Source organism: Pan paniscus, chromosome 19 (genome assembly GCF_029289425.2).
Source record: "Pan paniscus chromosome 19, NHGRI_mPanPan1-v2.0_pri, whole genome shotgun sequence".
Taxonomy (NCBI): domain Eukaryota; kingdom Metazoa; phylum Chordata; class Mammalia; order Primates; family Hominidae; genus Pan; species Pan paniscus.
Genome location: NC_073268.2, coordinates 5,164,288 through 5,186,343, shown reverse-complemented (window position 1 = coordinate 5,186,343; position 22,056 = coordinate 5,164,288).

Sequence of the window (22,056 nt, the reverse complement as noted above, 5' to 3'; positions counted from 1 at the left end):
TATATATTTCCAAGTTGATACAGATAGCGGTGTAGATATTTCCATGTTTATACAGATACTGGTGTAGATATTTCCATGTTTATACAGATTGTGGTGTAGGTATTCACATGTTTATAGAGGTAGCGGTGAAGGCATTTCCATGTTTATAGAGAATGCGGTGTGGATATTTCCATGTTTATGCAGATGGCGGTGCAGATATTTCCATGTTTATACAGATAACAGTGTAGATATTTCCATGTTTATACAGATGACTGTGTAGTTATTTCCACGTTTATACAGATGTCGGTGTAGATATTTCCATGTTTATAGAGATAGCCATTTGGATATTTCCATGTTTATACAGATAGCGGTGTAGACATTTCCATGTTTATAGAGATGGCGTTGTAGATATTTCTATATTTATACAGATAGCGGTGTAGATATTTCCGTGTTTATACAGATAGCAGTATAGATATTTCCATGTTCATACAGATAGCGGTGTAGATATTTCCATGCTTATTCAGATCGTGCTGTAGATATTTCCATGTTTATACAGATAGCGGTGTAGATATTTCCAAATTTATACAGATAGCGGTGTAGATAATTCCATGTTTACAGAGATAGCGGTGTAGATATTTCCAAATTTTCACAGATTGCGGCGTACATATTTCCATCTTTACACAGATAGCGGGTTACAAATTTCCATGTTTACACAGACAGCTGTGTAGATATTTCCATGTTTTCACAGATAGTGTTGTAGATATTTCCATGTTTATACAGATAACGGTGTAGATATTTCCATGTTTATAAAGATAGCGTTGTAGATATTTCCATGTTTATAGAGATAGCGGTGGAGGTATTTCCATGAATATACTGATAGCGATGTAGATATTTCCATGTTTATACAGATAGTGGTGTAGATATTTCCCTGTTTATACAGATTTCGTTGTAGATATTTCCATGTTTATACAGTTAGGGTGGTAGATATTTCCATGTTTATACAGATTGTGGTGTAGGTATTTCCATGTTTATAGAGATAGCGGTGTAGATATTTCCATGTTTATACAGATGGCTTTGCAGATATTTCCATGTTTATAGAGACGAAGGTGTAGGTATTTCCCTATTTTTACTGATGACTGAGTAGATATTTTCATGTATTTGCAGATGGCGTTGTAGATATTTCCATGTTTATACAGATAGCGGTGTGGCTATTTCCACGTTCATTCAGATAGCAGTGTAGATATTTCCATGTTTATAGAGATGGCTTTGTAGATATTTCCATGTTTATACAGATGGCGTTGTAGATATTTCCATGTTTATACAGATATCGGTGTGGCTATTTCCACGTTCATACAGATAGCAGTGTAGATATTTCCATGTTTATGGAGATGTCTTTGTAGATATTTCCATGTTTATACATATGGCAGTGTAGATATTTCCATGTTCATACAGATGGCGGTGTAGATATTTCCATGTTTATGCAGATGGCGGTGCCGATATTTCCATGTTTATACAGATAGCGGTGTAGGTATTTCCATGTTTGTACCGATAGCGGTGGAGATATTTCCATGTTTATACAGATAGCGGCGGAGATATTTCAATGTTTATACAGATGGCAGTGTAGATATTTCCAAGTTTATACAGATAGCGGTGTAGATATTTCCATGTTTATACAGACTGCGGTGTAGATATCTCCATGTTTATACAGATGACTGTGTAGATATTTCAACGTTTATACAGATGGCGGTTTAAATATTTCCATATTTATAGAGATAGCCGTGTAGATATTTCCATGTTCATGCAGATGGCGGTGAAGACATTTCCATGTTTATAGAGGTGGCAGTGTAGATATTTCTATGTTTATAGAGATATCGGTGTAGATATTTCCATGTTTATAGAGATGGCGTTGTAGGTATTTCCATGTTTATAGAGACAGTGGTGTAGATATTTCCATGTTTATTCAGATAGCGGTGTAGATATTTCCATGTTTATACATATAGCGGTGTTGGTATTTCCATGTTTATAGAGATAGTGGTGTAGATATTTCCATGTTTATACAGCTGACGGTGTAGAAAGTCTCATATGTATACAGATGGCAGTGTAGATATTTCCATGTTTATACAGATAGTGGTGTAGATATTTCCATTTTTAACCAGATGGCGGTGTAGATAGTTCCATGTTTATGGAGATGGTGGTGTAGATATTTTCATGTTTATAGAGATGGCGGTGTAGATATTTCCACGTTTATACAGATAGCAATGTAGATATTTCCATGTTTATACAGATAGCGGTGTAGATATTTCCATGTTCAGAAAGATAGCGGTGTAGATATTTCCATGTTTACAGAGATAGCGGTGGAGATATTTCAATGTTTATACAGATAGCGATGTACATATTTCCATGTTTATACAGATAGCGATGTATATATTTCCAAGTTTATACAGATAGCGGTGTAGATATTTCCATGTTTATACAGATACTGGTGTAGATATTTCCATGTTTATACAGATTGTGGTGTAGGTATTCACATGTTTATAGAGGTAGCGGTGAAGGCATTTCCATGTTTATAGAGAAAGCGGTGTGGATATTTCCATGTTTATGCAGATGGCGGTGCAGATATTTCCATGTTTATACAGATAACGGTGTAGATATTTCCATGTTTATACAGATGACTGTGTAGTTATTTTCACGTTTATACAGATGTCGGTGTAGATAATTCCATGTTTATAGAGATAGCCATGTAGATATTTCCATGTTTATACAGATAGCGATGTAGACATTTCCATGTTTATAGAGATGGCGTTGTAGATATTTCCATATTTATACAGATAGCAGTGTAGATATTTCCGTGTTTATACAGATAGCAGTATAGATATTTCCATGTTCATACAGATAGCGGTGTAGAGATTTCCATGCTTATACAGATCGTGCTGTAGATATTTCCATGTTTATACAGATAGCAGTGTAGATATTTCCACATTTATACAGATAGCGGTGTAGATATTTCCATGTTTACAGAGATAGCGGTGTAGATATTTCCAAATTTTCACAGATTGCGGCGTACATATTTACATCTTTACACAGATAGCGGGTTACAAATTTCCATGTTTACACAGACAGCTGTGTAGATATTTCCATGTTTTCACAGATAGTGTTGTAGATATTTCCATGTTTATACAGATAACGGTGTAGATATTTCCATGTTTATAAAGATAGCGTTGTAGATATTTCCATGTTTATAGAGATAGCGGTGGAGGTATTTCCATGAATATACTGATAGCGATGTAGATATTTCCATGTTTATAAAGATAGTGGTGTAGATATTTCCCTGTTTATACAGATTTCGTTGTAGATATTTCCATGTTTATACAGTTAGGGTGGTAGATAATTCCATGTTTATACAGATTGTGGTGTAGTTATTTCCATGTTTATAGAGATAGCGGTGTAGTTATTTCCATGTTTATACAGATGGCTTTGCAGATATTTCCATGTTTATACAGACGAAGGTGTAGATATTTCCCTATTTATACTGATGACTGAGTAGATATTTTCATGTATTTGCAGATGGCGTTGTAGATATTTCCATGTTTATACTGATAGCGTTGTGGCTATTTCCACGTTCATTCAGATAGCAGTGTAGATATTTCCATGTTTATAGAGATGGCTTTGTAGATATTTCCATGTTTAAACAGATGGCGTTGTAGATATTTCCATGTTTATACAGATATCGGTGTGGCTATTTCCACGTTCATACAGATAGCAGTGTAGATATTTCCATGTTTATAGAGATGGCTTTGTAGATATTTCCATGTTTATACATATGGCAGTGTAGATATTTCCATGTTCATACAGATGGCGGGGTTGATATTTCCATGTTTATGCAGATGGCGGTGCCGATATTTCCATGTTTATACAGATAGCGGTGTAGGTATTTCCATGTTTGTACAGATAGCGGTGGAGATATTTCCATGTTTATACAGATAGCGGTGGAGATATTTCAATGTTTATACAGATGGCAGTGTAGATAGTTCCAAGTTTATACAGATAGCGGTGTAGATATTTCCATGTTTATACAGACTGCGGTGTAAATATTTCCATGTTTATACAGATGACTGTGTAGATATTTCAACGTTTATACAGATGGCGGTTTAAATATTTCCATATTTATAGAGATAGCCGTGTAGATATTTCCATGTTCATGCAGATGGCGGTGAAGACATTTCCATGTTTATAGAGGTGGCAGTGTAGATATTTCTATGTTTATAGAGATATCGGTGTAGATAATTCCATGTTTATAGAGATGGCGGTGTAGGTATTTCCATGTTTATAGAGATAGTGGTGTAGATATTTCCATGTTTATTCAGATAGCGGTGTAGATATTTCCATGTTTATACAGATAGCGGTGTTGGTATTTCCATGTTTATAGAGATAGTGGTGTAGATATTTCCATGATTATACAGCTGACGGTGTAGAAAGTCTCATCTGTATACAGATGGCAGTGTAGATATTTCCATGTTTATACAGATAGTGGTGTAGATATTTCCATTTTTAACCAGATGGCGGTGTAGATATTTCCATGTTTATGGAGATGGCGGTGTAGATATTTTCATGTTTATAGAGATGGCGGTGTAGATATTTCCACGTTTATACAGATAGCAATGTAGATATTTCCATGTTTATACAGATAGCGGTGTAGATACTTCCATGTTCAGAAAGATAGCGGTGTAGATATTTCCATGTTTACAGAGATAGCGGTGGAGATATTTCAATGTTTATACAGATAGCGATGTACATATTTCCATGTTTATACAGATAGCGATGTATATATTTCCAAGTTTATAGAGATGGCTTTGTAGATATTTCCATGTTTATACAGACGAAGGTGTAGATATTTCCCTTTTTATACTGATGACTTAGTAGATATATTCATGTATTTGCAGATGGCGTTGTAGATATTTCCATGTTTATACAGATAGCGGTGTGGCTATTTCCACGTTCATTCAGATAGCAGTGTAGATATTTCCATGTTTATAGAGATGGCTTTGTAGATATTTCCATGTTTATACAGATGGCGTTGTAGATATTTCCATGTTTATACAGATATCGGTGTGGCTATTTCCACGTTCATACAGATAGCAATGTAGATATTTCCATGTTTATAGAGATGGCTTTGTAGATATTTCCATGTTTATACATATGGCAGTGTAGATATTTCCATGTTTATACAGATGGCGGTGTAGATATTTCCATGTTTATGCAGATGGCGGTGCCGATATTTCCATGTTTATACAGATAGCGGTGTAGGTATTTCCATGTTTGTACAGACAGCGGTGGAGATATTTCCATGTTTATACAGATAGTGGTGGAGATATTTCCATGTTTATACAGATGGCAGTGTAGATATTTTCATGTTTATGCAGATGGCGGTGCAGATATTTCCATGTTGATACAGATAGCGGTGTACATATTTCCTTATTTATACAGATGACTGTGCAGTTATTTCCATTTTTATACAGATGGCGGTGTAGATATTTCCATGTTTATACAGATAGCGGTGTGGCTGTTTCCATGTTTATACAGATAGCGGTGTAGATATTTCCATGTTTATAGAGATGGCTGTGTAGACATTTACATATTTATACAGATGGCAGTGTAGATATTTCCATGTTTAGACAGATAATGGTGTAGATATTTCCATGTTTATACAGAGTGCGGTGTAGTTTTTTCCATGTTTATAGAGATAGCGGTGTAGATATTTCCATGTTTAAACAGATAGCTGTGTGGCTATTTCCATGTTTATACAGATAGCGTTGGAGATATTTCCATGTTTATATAGATGGCGGTGTAGATATTTCCATGTTTATGCCGATGGCGGTGCAGATATTTCCATATTTATGCAGATAACGGTGTACATATTTCCATATTTATACAGATGACTGTGTAGTTATTTCCATTTTTATACATATGGCAGTGTAGATATTTCCATGTTGATACAGAGAGCGGTGGAGGTATTTCCAAGTTTATACAGACGACTGTGTAGATATTTTCATAATTTTACACATGTCGGTGTAGATATTTCCATGTTTATACAGATAGCAGTGTGGCTATTTCCATGTTTATACAGATAGCAGTGTAGATATTTCCATGTTTATAGAGATGGCTGTGTAGATATTTCCATGTTTATACAGATAGCAGTGTAGATATTTCCATGTTTATAGAGATGGCTGTGTAGATATTTCCATGTTTATACAGATGGCAGTGTAGATATTTCCATGTTTGTACAGACAGTGGTGTAGATATTTCCACGTTTATACAGATGACTGTGTAGTTATTTCCATGTTTATACAGATGGCGGTGAAGATATGTCCATGTTTATAGAGACAGCCGTGTAGATATTTCCATGTTTATACAGATAGCCGTGTAGACATTTCCATGTTTATAGACATAGCGGTGTAGATTTTTCCATATTCATACAGATAGCGGTGTCACTATTTCCATGTTTATACAGATAGCGGTGGAGATATTTCCATGTTTATACAGATAGCAGTGGAGATATTTCCATGTTTATAGAGATAGCGGTGTAGATATTACCATGTTAATACAGATAGCTGTGTGGCTATTTCCATGTTTATACAGATAGCGTTGGAGATATTTCCATGTTTATTCAGATGGCGGTGTAGATATTTCCATGTTTATGCAGATGGCGCTGCAGATATTTCCATGTTGATACAGATAGCGGTGTACATATTTCCTTATTTATACAGATGACAGTGTAGTTATTTCCACTTTTATACAGATGGCGGTGTAGATCTTTCCATGTTTATACAGATATCGGTGGAGATATTTCCAGGTTTATACAAATGACTATGTAGATATTTCCATATTTACACAGATAGCGGTGTCACTATTTCCATGTTTATACTGATAGCGGTGGAGATATTTCCATGTTTATACAGATAGCGGTGGAGATATTTCCATGTTTATAAAGATAGCGGTGGAGATATTTCCATGTTTATAGAGATAGCGGTGTAGATATTTCCATGTTTATACAGATAGCTGTGTGGCTATTTCCATGTTTATACAGATAGCTGTGTAGATATTTCCATGTTTATAGAGATGGCTGTGTAGATATTTACATATTTATACAGATGGCAGTGTAGTTATTTCCATGTTTATACACATAGTGGTGTAGATATTTCCAGGTTTATACAGATGACTCTGTAGTTATTTCCATGTTTATGCAGATGGAGGTGAAGATATTTCCAAGTTTATAGAGACAGCCATGTAGATATTTCCATGTTTATACAGATAGCGTTGTAGACATTTCCATGTTTATAAATATAGCGGTGTAGATATTTCCATATTTATACACATAGCGGTGTCACTATTTCCATGTTTATACAGATAGCGGTGCAGATATTTCCATGTTTATACAGATAGAGGTGGAGATATTTCCATGTTTATAGAGATAGCCGTGTATATATTTCCATTTTTATACAGATAGCTGTGTGGCCATTTCCATGTGTAAACAGATGGCAGTGTAGATATTTCCATGTTTATAAAGATGGAGGTGTAAATATTTTCATGTTTATACAGATGACTGTATAGATATTTCCATGTTTTTACAGATGGCGGTGAAGATATTTCCATATTTATACAGATAGTGGTGTGGCTATTTCCATGTTTATACAGATAGCGGTGTTGGTATTTCCATGTTTATAGAGATCGCTGTGTAGATATTTACATGTTTATACAGATGGCAGTGTAGATATTTTCATGTTTATACAGATAGTGGTGTAGATATTTCCAGGTTTATACAGATGACTGTGTAGTTATTTCCATGTTTATACAGATGGCGGTGACGATATTTCCATGTTTATAGAGACAGTCTTGTAGATATTTCCATGTTCATACAGATAGCGGTGTAGACATTTCCATGTTTATAGAGATAGCGGTGTATATATTTCCATATTTATACAGATAGCGGTGTCACTATTTCCAAGTTTATGCAGAAAGCGGTGGAGATATTTCCATGTTTATACAGATAGCTGTGTAGCTATTTCCATGTTTATACAGATAGCGTTGGAGATATTTCCAAGTTTATAAAGATGGCGGTGTAGATATTTCCATGTTTATGCATATGGTGGTGCAGATATTTCCATGTTTATACCGATAGCGGTGTACATATTTCCTTATTTATACAGATGACTGTGCAGTTATTTCCATTTTTATACAGATGGCGGTTTAGATATTGCCATGTTTATACAGATAGCGGTGGAGATATTTCCATGTTTATAGAGACGGCAGTGTAGATATTTACATATTTATACAGATGGCAGTGTAGATATTTCCATGTTTAGACAGATAAAGGTGTAGATATTTCCATGTTTATACAGATTGCGGTGTAGGTATTTCCATGTTTATAGAGATAGCGGTGTAGATATTTCCATGTTTATACAGATGGCCGCGTAGATATTTCCATGTGTATACAGATGGCAGTGTAGATATTTCCATGTTTATACAGATGGAGGTGTAGATTTTTCGATGTTTATACAGATGACTGTGTAGATATTTCCATGTTTTTACAGATGGCGGTGTAGATATTTCCATGTTTATACAGATAGCGGTGTGGATATTTCCATGTTTATAGAGATAGCGGTGTAGATATTTCCATGTTTATAGAGATGGCTGTGTTGATATTTTCACGTTTATACGGATGGCAGTGTAGATATTTTCATGTTTATACAGATAGTGGTGTAGATATTTCCAGGTTTATACAGATGACTGTGTAGTTATTTCCATGTTTATACAGATGGCGGTGAAGATATTTCCATGTTTATAGACACAGCCATGTAGATATTACCATGTTTATACAGAAAGCAGTGTAGACATTTCCATGTTTATTGAGATAGCGGTGTAGGTATTTCCATATTTATACAGATAGCGGTGTCACTATTTCCATGTTTATACAGATAGAGGTGGAGATATTTCCATGTTTATACAGATAGCGGTGGACAGAGTTCCATGTTTATACACATGGTGGTGTACATATGTCCATGTTTATGCTGGTGGCGGTGCAGATATTTCCATGTTTATACAGATAGCGGTGTACATATTTCCATATTTATACTGATGACTGTGTAGTTATTTCCATTTTTATACAGATGGCAGTGTAGGTATTTCCATGTTTATACAGATAGCGGTGGAGATATTTCCATGTTTATACAGATGACTGTGTAGATATTTTCATATTTTTACACATGTCGGTGTAGATATTTCCATGTTTATACAGATAGCGGTGTGGCTATTTCGATGTTTATACAGATAGCAGTGTAGGTATTTCCATGTTTATAGAGATGGCTGTGTAGATATTTCCATGTTTATACAGATGGCAGTGCAGATATTTACATGTTTGTACAGACAGTGTTGTAGATATTTCCATTTTTATACAGATGACTGTGTAGTTATTTCCATTTTTATACAGATAGCGGTGTAGATATTTCCATGTTTTTACAGATAGCGGTGGAGATATTTCCATGTTTATGCAGATAGCGGTGTAGATATTTCCATGTTTATACAGATAGCGGTGTAGACATTTCCATGTTTATAGAGATAGCGGTGTAGATATTTCCATTTTTATACAGATAGCGGTGTCACTATTTCCATGTTTATACTGATAGCGGTGGAGATACTTCCATGTTTATACAGATAGCGATGGAGATATTTCCATGTTTATACAGATAGCGGTGGAGATATTTCCATGTTTATACAGATAGCGGTGTAGATATTTCCATGTTTATACAGATAGCGGTGTGGCTATTTCCAAGTTTATACAGATAGCGGTGTAGATATTTCCATGTTTATAGAGATGGCTGTGTAGATATTTACGTATTTATACAGATGGCAGTGTAGATATTTTCATGTTTATACAGATAGTGGTGTAGATATTTCCAGGTTTATACAGATAGCGGTGGAGATATTTCCATGTTCATACAGATAGCGGTGGAGATATTTCCATGTTTATAGAGACAGCCATGTAGTTATTTCCATGTTTATACAGATAGCGGTGTAGACATTTCCATGTTTATATAGTTAGCGGTGTCACTATTTCCATATATATACAGATAGCGGTGTCACTATTTCCATGTTTATACAGATAGCGGTGGAGATATTTCCACGTTTATACAGATAGCGGTGGAGGTATTATCATGTTTATAGACATGGCGGTGTAGATATTTCCATGTTTATACAGATAGCTGTGTGGCTATTTCCATGTTTATACAGATAGCATTGGAGATATTTCCATGTTTACACAGATAGCGGTGGAGATATTTCCATGTTTATACTGATAGCGGAGTAGATATTTCCATGTTTGTACAGATAGCGGGGTAGATATTTCCATGTTTATACAGATCGTTGTTTAGATATTTCCATGTTTATACAGATGACTGTGTAGGTATTTACATGTTTATACAGATGGTGGTGTAGATATTTCCATGTTTAATGTGATAGCCATGTAGATATTTCCATGTTTATACAGATAGCGGTGTAGACATTTCCAGGTTTATATAGATAGCGGTGTAAATATTTCCATATTTGTACAGAAAGCGGTGTAGCTATTTCCATGTTTACACAGATAGCGGAGTAGATATTTCCATGTTTATGCAGATAGCGGGGTAGATATTTCCAGGTTTATACAGATGACTGTGTAGTTAATTCCATATTTATACAGATGGCAATGAAGATATTTCCATGTTTATAGAGACAGCCATGTAGATATTTCCATGTATATACAGATAGCGGTGTAGACATTTCCATGTTTATAGAGATAGCGGTGTAGATATTTCCATATTTATACAGATAGCAGTGTCACTCTTTCCAAGTTTATACAGATAGCGGTGGAGGTATTTCCATGTTCATACAGATAGCGGTGGAGATATTTCCATGTTTATAGAGATAGCGGTGTAGATATTTCCATGTTTATACAGATAGTGTTGTAGATATTTCCAGGTTTATTCAGATAGCGGTGGAGATATTTCCATGTTTATACACATAGCAGTGGAGATATTTCCATGTTTATAGAGATAGCGGTGTAGATATTTCCATGTTTATACAGATAGCTGTGTGGCTATTTCCATGTTTATACAGATAGCGTTGGAGATATTTCCATGTTTATACAGATAGCGGTGGAGATATTTCCATGTTTATACAGATGGCGGTGGAGATATTTCCATGTTTATAGAGATAGCGGTGGAGAAATTTCCATGTTTATACAGATAGCTGTGTGGCTATTTCCATGTTTATACAGATAGCGTTGGAGACATTTCCATGTTTATACAGATAGCGTTGGAGGTATTTCCATGTTTACACAGATAGCGGTGGAGATATTTCCATGTTTATACAGATAGTGGAGTAGATATTTCCATGTTTATATAGATAGCGGGGTAAATATTTCCATGTTTATACAGATAGCGTTGGAGATATATCCATGTTTACACAGATAGCGGTGGAGATATTTCCATGTTTATACAGAAAGCGTTGGGGCTATTTCCATGTTCATAGAGATGGCTGTGTAGATATTTCCATGTTTATACAGATGTCAGTGTAGATATTTCCATGTTTATGCAGATGGCGGTTCAGATATTTCCTTGTTTATACTGATAGCGGTGTACATATTTGCTTATTTATACAGATGACTGTGTAGTTATTTCCATTTTTATACAGATGGCGGTGTAGATATTTCCATGTTTATACAGATAGCGGTGGACGTATTTCCATGTTTATACAGATGACTGTGTAGATATTTTCATATTTTTACACATGTCGGTGTAGATATTTCCATGTTTATACAGATAGCGGTGTGGCTATTTCCATGTTTATACAGATAGCAGTGTAGATATTTCCATGTTTATAGAGATGGCTGTGTAGATATTTCCATGTTTATACAGATGGCAGTGTAGATATTTCCATGTTTGTACCGACTGTGGTGTAGATATTTCCATGTTTATACAGATGACTGTGTAGTTATTTCCATGTTTATACTGATGGCGGTGTAGACATTTCCATGTTTATACAGATAGCGGTGTGGCTATTTCCATGTTTATACAGATAGCGTTGTAGATATTTCCATTTTTATAGAGATGGCTGTGTAGATATTTACACGTTTATACAGATGGCAGTGTAGTTATTTCCATGTTTATACAGATAGTTGTGTAGATATTTCGAGGTTTATACAGATGACTGTGTAGGTATTTCCATGTTTATACTGATGGCGGTGTAGATATTTCCATGTATATAGAGATAGCAATGTAGATATTTCCATGATTGTACAGATAGCGGTGTAGACATTTCCATGTTTATGGAGATACCGGTGTAGATCTTTCCATATTTATACAGATAGCGGTGTCACTATTTCCATGTTTATACAGATAGCGGTGTAGATATTTCCATATTTATACAGATAGCGGTGTCACTATTTCCATGTTTTCACAAATAGTGGTGGAGACATTTCCATGTTTATACAGATAGCGGTGGAGACATTTCCATGATTATAGAGATAGCGGTGTAGATATTTCCATGTTTATACAGATAGCTGTGTGGCTATTTCCATGTTTATACAGATAGCGGTGGAGATATTTCCATGTTTATACAGATAGCGGTGGAGAGATTTCCATGTTTATAGAGATAGCGGTGTAGGTATTTCCATGTTTATACAGATAGCTGTGTGGCTATTTCCATGTTTACACAGATAGCGTTGGAGATATTTCCATGTTTACACAGATAGCGGTGGAGATATTTCCATGTTTATACAGATAGCGGAGTAGATATTTTTCTTGTTTATACAGATAGTGGGGAAGATATTTCCATGTTTATACAGATAGCGTTGGAGATATTTCCATGTTTGCACAGATAGCGGTGGAGATATTTCCATGTTTATACAGATAGCGGTGTGGCTATTTCCATGTTCATAGAGATGGCTGTGTAGATATTTCCATGTTTATACAGATGACAGTGTAGATATTTCCATGTTTGTACATACAGTGGTGTAGATATTTCCAGGTTTATACAGATGACTGTGTAGGTATTTCTATGTTTATACAGATGGCGGTGTAGATATTTCCATGTTTATACAGATAGCTGTGTAGCTATTTCCATGTTTATACAGATAGCGTTGGAGATATTTCCATGTTTATAAATATGGCGGTGCAGATATTTCCATGTTTATGCAGATGGCGGTGCAGATATTTCCATCTTTATACACATAGCGGTGTACATATTTCCTTATTTATACAGATGACTGTGTAGTTATTTCTATTTTAATACAGATGGCGGTTTAGATATTTCCATGTTTATACAGATAGCGGTGGAGATATTTCCATGTTCATACAGATAGCGGTGGAGATATTTCCATGTTTATAGAGATAGCGGTGTAGATATTTCCATGTTTATACAGATAGCTGTGTGGCTATTTCCATGTTTATACAGATAGCGTTGGAGATATTTCCATGTTTACACAGATAGCGGTGGAGATATTTCCATGTTTATACAGATAGCGGAGTAGATATTTTTCTTGTTTATACAGATAGTGGGGAAGATATTTCCATGTTTATTCAGATAGCGTTGGAGATATTTCCATGTTTACACAGATAGCGGTGGAGATATTTCCATGTTTATACAGATAGCGGTGTGGCTATTTCCATGTTCATAGAGATGGCTGTGTAGATATTTCCAAGTTTATACAGATGTCAGTGTAGATATTTCCATGTTTGTACATACAGTGGTGTAGATATTTCCAGGTTTATACAGATGACTGTGTAGGTATTTCCATGTTTATACAGATGGCGGTGTAGATATTTCCATGTTTATACAGATAGCTGTGTAGCTATTTCCATGTTTATACAGATAGCGTAGGAGATATTTCCATGTTTATAAATATGGCGGTGTAGATATTTCCATGTTTATGCAGATGGCGGTGCAGATATTTCCATCTTTATACACATAGCGGTGTACATATTTCCTTATTTATACAGATGACTGTGTAGTTATTTCTATTTTAATACAGATGGCGTTTTAGATATTTCCAGGTTTATACAGATAACGGTGGAGATATTTCCATGTTTATACAGATGACTGTGTAGATATTTTCATATTTTTACACATGTCGGTGTAGATATTTCCATGTTTATAGAGATGGCTGTGTAGATATTTACATGTTTATACAGATGGCAGTGTAGATATTTTCATTTTTATACAGATAGTGGTGTAGATAATTCCAGGTTTATACAGATGACTGTGTAGGTATTTTCATGTTTATACAGATGGCGGTGTAGATGTTTCCATGTCTATAGAGATAGCCATGTAGTTATTTCCATATTTATACAGATAGCGGTGTCACTATTTCCATGTTTATACAGATAGCGGTGTAGATATTTCCATGTTTATACAGATAGCCATGTAGATATTTCCATGTTTATAGAGAAAGCGGTGGAGATATTTCCATGTTTATAGAGATAGCGGTGTAGATATTTCCATGTTTATACAGATAGCTGTGTGGCCATTTGCATGTTTACACAGATAGCGGTGTGGATATTTCCATGTTTATAGAGATGGCTCTGTAGATATTTACTAATTTATACAGATGGCAGTGTAGATATTTCCATGTTTAGACAGATAATGGTGTAGATATTTCCATGCTTATACAGATTGCGGTGTAGGTATTTCCATGTTGATAGAGATAGCTGTGTAGATATTTCCATGTTTATACAGATGGCTGTGTAGTTATTTCCATGTGTATACAGATGGCAGTGTAGGTATTTCCATGTTTATACAGAAGGAGGTGTAGATATTTCCATGTTTATACAGATGACTGTGTAGATATTTCCATGTTTTTACAGATGGCGGTGTAGATATTTCCATGTTTATACAGATAGCGGTTTGGCTATTTCCATGTTTATACAGATATCGGTGTAGATATTTCCATGTTTATAGAGATGGCTGTGTAGATATTTACAAGTTTATACAGATGGCAGTGTAGATATTTTCATGTTTATACAGTTAGTGGTGTAGATATTTCCAGGTTTATACAGATAGCGGTGGAGATATTTCCATGTTCATACAGATAGCGGTGGAGATATTTCCATGTTTATAGAGACAGCCATGTAGATATTTCCATGTTTATACAGATAGCGGTGTAGACATTTCCATGTTTATACAGATAGCGGTGTCACTATTTCCATATATATACAGATAGCGGTGTCACTATTTCCATGTTTATACAGATAGCGGTGGAGATATTTCCACGTTTATACAGATAGCAGTGGAGGTATTATCATGTTTATAGAGATGGCGGTGTAGATATTTCCATGTTTATACAGATAGCTGTGTGGCTATTTCCATGTTTATACAGATAGCATTGGAGATATTTCCATGTTTACACAGATAGCGGTGGAGATATTTCCATGTTTATACTGATAGCGGAGTAGATATTTCCATGTTTATACAGATAGCGGGGTAGATATTTCCATGATTATGCAGATCGTGGTTTAGATATTTCCATGTTTATACAGATGACTGTGTAGGTATTTACATGTTTTTACAGATGGTGGTGTAGATATTTCCATGTTTAATGTGATAGCCATGTAGATATTTCCATGTTTATACAGATAGCGGTGTAGACATCTCCAGGTTTATAGAGATAGCGGTGAAAATATTTCCATATTTGTACAGAAAGCGGTGTAGCTATTTCCATGTTTACACAGATAGCGGAGTAGATATTTCCATGTTTATGCAGATAGCGGGGTAGATATTTCCAGGTTTATACAGATGACTGTGTAGTTAATTCCATATTTATACAGATGGCTGTGAAGATATTTCCATGTTTATAGAGACAGCCATGTAGATATTTCCATGTATATACAGATAGCGGTGTAGACATTTCCATGTTTATAGAGATAGCGGTGTAGATATTTCCATATTTATACAGATAGCAGTGTCACTCTTTCCAAGTTTATACAGATAGCGGTGGAGGTATTTCCATGTTCCTACAGATAGCGGTGGAGATATTTCCATGTTTATAGAGATTGCGGTGTAGATATTTCCATGTATATACAGATAGTGGTGTAGATATTTCCAGGTTTATTCAGATAGCGGTGGAGATATTTCCATGTTTATACACATAGCAGTGGAGATATTTCCATGTTTATAGAGATAGCGGTGTAGATATTTCCATGTTTATACAGATAGCTGTGTGGCTATTTCCATGTTTATACAGATAGTGTTGGAGATATTTCCATGTTTATACAGATAGCGGTGGAGATATTTCCATGTTTATACAGATAGCGGTGGAGATATTTCCATGTTTATAGAGATAGCGGTGGAGAAATTTCCATGTTTATACAGATAGCTGTGTGGCTATTTCCATGTTTATACAGATAGCGTTGGAGGTATTTCCATGTTTACACAGATAACGGTGGAGATATTTCCATGTTTATACAGATAGTGGAGTAGATATTTCCATGTTTATACAGATAGCGTTGGAGATATTTCCATGTTTACACAGACAGCGGTGGAGATATTTCCATGTTTATACAGATAGCGTTGTGGCTATTTCCATGTTCATAGACATGGCTGTGTAGATATTTCCATGTTTATACAGATGTCGGAGAAGATATTTCCATGTTTATGCAGATGGCGGTTCAGATATTTCCTTGTTTATACTGATAGCGGTGTACATATTTGCTTATTTATACAGATGACTGTGTAGTTATTTCCATTTTTATACAGATGGCAGTGTAGATATTTCCATGTTTATACAGATAGCGGTGGACATATTTCCATGTTTATACAGATGACTGTGTAGATATTTTCATATTTTTACACATGTCGGTGTAGATATTTCCATGTTTATACAGATAGCGGTGTGGCTATTTCCATGTTTATACAGATAGCAGTGTAGATATTTCCATGTTTATAGAGATGGCTGTGTAGATATTTCCATGTTTATACAGATGGCAGTGTAGATATTTCCATGTTTGTACCGACAGTGGTGTAGACAATTCCATGTTTATACAGATGACTGTGTAGTTATTTCCATGTTTATACAGATGGCGGTGTAGACACTTCCATGTTTATACAGATAGCGGTGTGGCTCTTTCCATGTTTATACAGATAGCGTTGTAGATATTTCCATTTTTATAGAGATGGCTGTGTAGATATTTACACGTTTATACAGATAGCGTTGTAGCTATTTCCATTTTTATAGAGATGGCTGTGTAGATATTTACACGTTTATACAGATGGCAGTGTAGTTATTTCCATGTTTATACAGATAGTTGTGTAGATATTTCGAGGTTTATACAGATGACTGTGTAGGTATTTCCATGTTTATACATATGGCGGTGTAGATATTTCCATGTTTATAGAGATAGCCATATAGATATTTCCATGTTTATACAGATAGCTGTGTAGATATTTCCATGTTTATAGAGATTGCATTGTAAATATTTCCATATTTATGTAGATAGCGGTGTAGATATTTCCAAGTTTATTCAGATTCCGGTTTAAATATTTCCATGTTTATACAGATAGCGGTGTACATATTTCCATGTTTATACAGATACCGTTGGAGATATTTCCTTGTTTATACAGATAGCAGTGGAGATATTTCCATGTTTATACAGACGGCAATGTAGATATTTCCAAGTTTATACAGATGTCGGTGTAGATATTTCCATGTTTATACAGATAGCGGTGTAGGTATTTCCATGTTTATAGAGATAGCGGTGCAGATATTTCCATGTTTATACAGATGGCTTTGTAGGTATTTCCATGTGTATACAGATGACATTGTAGATATTTCCATGTTTATACAGATGGAGGTGTACATATTTCCATGTTTATACAGATGACTGTGTAGATATTTCCATGTTTTTACACATGGCAGTGTAGATATTTCCGTGTTTATACAGATAGCGGCGGGACTATTTCCTTTTTTATACAGATAGCAATGTAGATATTTCCATGTCTATAGAGATGGCTGTGTAGCTATTTCCATGTTTATACAGATGGCTGTGTAGATATTTCCATGTTTATACAGATAGTGGTGAAGATATTTCCATGTTTATACAGATAGTGATGTAGATATTTCCATGTTTATACAGATGACTGTGTAGTTATTTCCATGTTTATAGAGATGGTGGTGTAGATATTTCCATGTTTATAGAGATAGCCATGTAGATATTTCCATGTTTATACAGATAGCGGTGTAGACATTTCCAAGTTTATAGAGATAGCAGTGTAGATATATCCATATTTATACAGATAGCCTTGTAGATATTTCCAAATTTATACAGATAGCGGTGCAGATATTTCCATGTTTATACAGATAGTGGTGTAGGTATTTCCATGTTTATAGGGATAGCGGTGTAGATATATCCATATTTATACAGATAGCGGTGAAGATATTTCCCAGTTTATACAGATAGCGTTGTAGATATTTCCATGTGAATACAGATGTCAGTGTAGATATTTCCATGTTTATACAGATGGAGGTGTAGATATTTCCATGTTTATATAGATGAATGTGTAGATATTTCCATGTTTTTACAGATGGCTGTATAGATATTTCCATGTTTGTACAGATCGCTGTGTGGCTATTTCCATGTTTATACAGATAGCAATGTGGATATTTCCATGTTTACAGAGATGGCTGTGTAGATATTTCCATGTTTATACAGATGACTGTGCAGGTATTTCCATGTTTATACAGATGGCGGTGTAGATATTTCCATGTTTATACAGATAGCTGTGTAGATATTTCCATCTTTATAGAGATAGAATTGTAGATATTTCCATATTCATGCAGATAGCCGTGTAGATATTTGCATGTTTTTTTCAGATGGCGGTTTAAATATTTCCATGTTTATACAGATAGCGGTGTGGCTATTTCCATGTTTATACCGATAGCGGTGTGGCTATTTCCATGTTTATACTGATAACGATGTGGATATTTCCACGTTTATAGAGATGTCTGTGTAGATATTTCCATGTTTATACAGATGACTGTGTAGGTATTTCCATGTTTATACAGATGGCGGTGTAGATATTTCCATGTTTATACAGATGGCGGTGTAGATATTTCCATGTTTATACAGATAGCTGTGTAGATATTTCCATGTTTTTAGAGATAGCATTGTAGATATTTCCATATTCATACAGATAGCCATGTAGATATTTGCATGTTTTTTCAGATGGCGGTTTAAATATTTCCATGTTTATACAGATAGCGGTGTGGCTATTTCCATGTTTATACTGATAGCGGTGTGGCTATTTCCATGTTTATACAGAGACCGGGGTTGCTACTTCCATGTTTATACAGATGGCAATGTAGATATTTCCATGTTTATACCGATAGCGATGTAGATATTTCCATGTTTATAGAGATAGCGGTGTAGATATTTCCATTTTTATACAGATAGCAGTGTAGATATTTCCATGTTTATAGAGATGTCGTTGTAGGTATTTCCATGTTTATAGAGATAGCAGTGTAGATATTTCCATGTTTATTCAGATGGCTGTGAAGTTATTTCCATGAATATACAGATGGCAGTGTAGATATTTCCATGTTTATACAGATGGAGGTGTAGATATTTCCCTGTTTATACAGATGACTGTGTAGATATTTCCATGTTTTTACACATGGCGGTGTAGATATAACCATGTTGATACAGATAGCGGTGTGGCTTTTTCCATGTCTATACAGATTGCGATGTAGACATTTCCATGTTTATAGAGATGGCTGTGTAGATATTTCCATGTTTATACAGATGGCGGTGTAGGTATTTCCATGTTTATACAGATGGCGGTGTAGATATTTCCATGTTTATACAGACAGAGGTGAAGATATTTCCATGTTTATACAGATCATTGTGTAGATATTTCCGTGTTCATACAGCTCGCGGTGTAGTTATTTCCATCTTTTTACAGATGGCAGTGTAGATATTTCCAAGTTTCTACAGATGGCGGTGTAGATATTTCCAAGTTTATACAGAAGGCGGTTTAGATATTTCCATGTTTATGCAAATGGCTGTGTAGATATTTCCATGTTTATGCAGATGGCGGTGTAGATATTTCCAAGTTGATAGAGATGGTGGCGTAGACATTTCCATGTTTATAGGGATTGCGGTGTAGATATTTCCATGTTTATACAGATTCCGTTGGAGATACTTCCAGGTTTATACAGATAGCGGTGTAGATATTTCCATGTTTATGCAGATCACGATGTAGATATTTCCATCTTTCTACAGATATCAGTGTAGATATTTCCATGTTTATCCAGATGGCGGTGTAGATATTTCCTTGTTTATGTAGATTTCATTGTAGATATTTCCATGATTATAGAGATGGTGGTGTAGATATTTCCATGTTTATACAGATGACTGTGTAGATATTTCCATGTTTTTACAGATGGCGGTGTAATTACTTCCATGTTTACAGGGATAGCGGTGTAGATATTTCCATGATTATAGAGATAGAGTTGTAGATATTTCCATGTTTATAGAGATAGCGGTGTAGGTATTTCCATGTTTATTCAGATGGCAGTGTAGATATTTCCATGTTTATTCAGATGGCTGTGTAGATATTTCCATGTTTATACAGATGGCAGTGCAGATATTTCCATGTTTATACAGATGACTGTGTAGATATTTCCATGTTTATACAGATGGCTGGGTAGGTATTTCCATGTTTATACAGAGGGCGGTGTAGATATTTCCATGTTTATACAGATAGCGGTGTAGATATTTCCACGTTTATACATATCATTGTGTAGATATTTCCATGTTCATACAGCTCGCGGTGTAGATATTTCCATTTTTATGCAGATAGCAGTGTAGATATTTCCATGTTTGTACAGATAGCGGTGTAGATATTTCCATGTTTATACAGATGGCGGTTAAGATATTTCCATGTTTATACAGATGGCGGTGGTGATATTTCCATGTTTATGCAAATGGCTGTGTAGATATTTCCATGTTTATGCATACAGCGGTGTAGATATTTCCAAGTTGATAGAGATGGCGGCGTTGACATTTCCATGTTTATAGGGATTGCGGTGTAGATATTTCCATGTTTATACAAATCATGGTGTAGGTATTTCCATGTTTATAGAGATAGCGTTGGAGATACTTCCAGGTTTATACAGATAACGGTGTAGATATTTCCATGTTTATTCAGATAGCGGTGTAGTTATTTCCATGTTTATACAGATAGCGGTGTTGGTGTTTCCATGTTCATACAGCTCGCGGTGTAGATATTTACATGTTTATACAGATGTCAGTGTAGGTATTTCCATTTTTATGCAGATGGCGGTGTAGATATTTCCATGTTTATAGAGATGCCAGAGTAGATGTATTCATGTTTATACAGATAGCGGTGTAGAGATTTCCTTGTTTATACAGATAGCGGTGTTGGTATTTCAATGTTTATGCAGATAGCGGTGTAGATATTTCCATGTATATACAGCTAGCGGTGTAGATATTTCCTTGTTTATCCAGATGGCGGTGTAGATATTTCCGTGTTTATCCAGATGGCGTTGTAGATATGTCCTTGTTTATACACATGGCGGTGTAGAGAGTTCCATGTTTAAGGAGGTGGCATTGTAGATATATTCATTTTTATAGAGATGGCGGTGTAGATATTTCCATGTTTATAGAGATAGCGGTGTAGATATTTCCATGTTTATAGATATAGCGGTGTAGATATTTCCATGTGTATACAGATGACTGTGTAGATATTTCCATGTTTTTACAGATGGCGGTGTAATTATTTCAATGTTTACAGAGATACCGGTGTAGATATTTCCATGTTTATAGAGATAGCGGTGTAGATATTTCCATGTTTATAGAGATAGCGGTGTAGATATTTTCATGTTTATTCAGATGGCGGTGTAGATATTTCCATGTTTATTCAGATGATGGTATAGATATTTCCATGTTTATACAGATGAATGTGCAGGTATTTCCAGGTTTATACAGATGGGGATGTAGGTAATTCCATGTTTATAGAGATAGCTGTGTAGAT